Raw genomic sequence first — 1483 nt, forward strand, 5'->3', positions numbered from 1 at the left:
GCTTTGGGGGTAGTGGGGGAATGGTTCAGAGATTCCTCTCACTCTCGTGTGTGTTTGGTCTGGAGAAGTGTGTGTCTCTTAATTCTTTGCCTCCTGTGTAGGGATAAATTTCTCACATGTTCATTCTTTAGGGAGAGACAGTGTCTTCTATACAATCCCTTAGTTTCCGGACATTTAAAAAATAACTTTTCTAGAGGGTGCAGGGAAAAAATTTCTGTAACTCTTCCTGTCTCATATCGGCCCGACTTCTTAAACATCAAACAAGACAAAGCAAAACAAAACAAAACACACACACACACACACACACACACACACACACATTTGAGTTTTTAAGGTCGGGGCAGAGAAGAGATACCTGTTTACCCTTAATTTCCAATGCTTTTATTTTAAAAAACTATCCTTCTATTTTTCTTTTGGGGAGGGGTAAAGAAAGATTTCTCTCATCTCATATATACGCAGTTCTTCAAATTTTTATTCTAAAAATCTATCAGTTGTGGGAGATGTAGGATCTCCAGTAATCCCTCCCATCCCTATATGGGGCAGGTCCTTCACACTTTTAATTTTTTTAAAAAATCTGATTTTTTTGGAGGGTGAGGAGGAAACGGGGGGGAAAATCCCCTTTAAACCTTTCCCAAGTTACAAGAAGGCAGTTCCCAAATTTAAAAATAATCTGATTTTTTAGGGTGTTGGATAAAAATATTCTTGTTTATTTCACAGTTTTGCAAATTTTTCTTTTTGAAATCAACTTGATTGGGGGATGTGGGTGGGGCGTCTAACCCCCCCCTTAACCTTTTGCCCTTCTGATCTTACATGGGGCCAGTTCTTCAAACTTTTATTTTAAAAATAAATACGTTCTTTAAAAAAAATTGACAGGAGTAGAGAGAAACATTCTCTTTATCCCGCATTTCACATAAAAGCATCTCCTCAAATATTTATTTTTAAATTCAATCTGACTGGGGGGGCTAGAAAGAGTCCCCTTAACCCCTCCTGTCTGACATAGGGCTAGTTCTTCAAACTTTTATTTTTCGATTACATTAGATTTTTTTGGAGGGGTGCAGGGGCAATAGGAATATCCCCATTGAGCCTTCCGATTCTTCCATAAGGCCAGTTCTTCAAACTTTATTTAAAAAATCAATCTGATTTTTTGGGGGGGTGGAGGGGGGAGCCGAGGAGTTCCCATTAACCCCTTGTGTTCCGTCCAGGGGCGGCTCCCCAAACTTTTCTTCCAACGTGAAAATGACCTCTCCGAGGGGCTGGAGAGCGGGGGCAGGGCAGGAGGGCGCTGGGGGGCGGGTGCGGGAGGCGCGGGGAGAGCGGGGCGCGGCGCGAGAAAGTTTGGGGGGCGGGTGCGCCGCGGCCCGGGGGCAGGCTGGCGGGCGGGAGCGGCGCGCCCGGGGGCCGGCCGGCTTTGTGTGCGACGCGGAGGCCGGCGGCGCGGAGGCCGAGGCCGAGGCCCGGAGCTCGCGGGCCGCGCGGCGAGGCC

Source organism: Monodon monoceros, unplaced genomic scaffold (assembly GCF_005190385.1).
Source record: "Monodon monoceros isolate NGI ecotype Baffin Bay Population unplaced genomic scaffold, NGI_Narwhal_1 Super_Scaffold_5, whole genome shotgun sequence".
NCBI lineage: Eukaryota > Metazoa > Chordata > Mammalia > Artiodactyla > Monodontidae > Monodon > Monodon monoceros.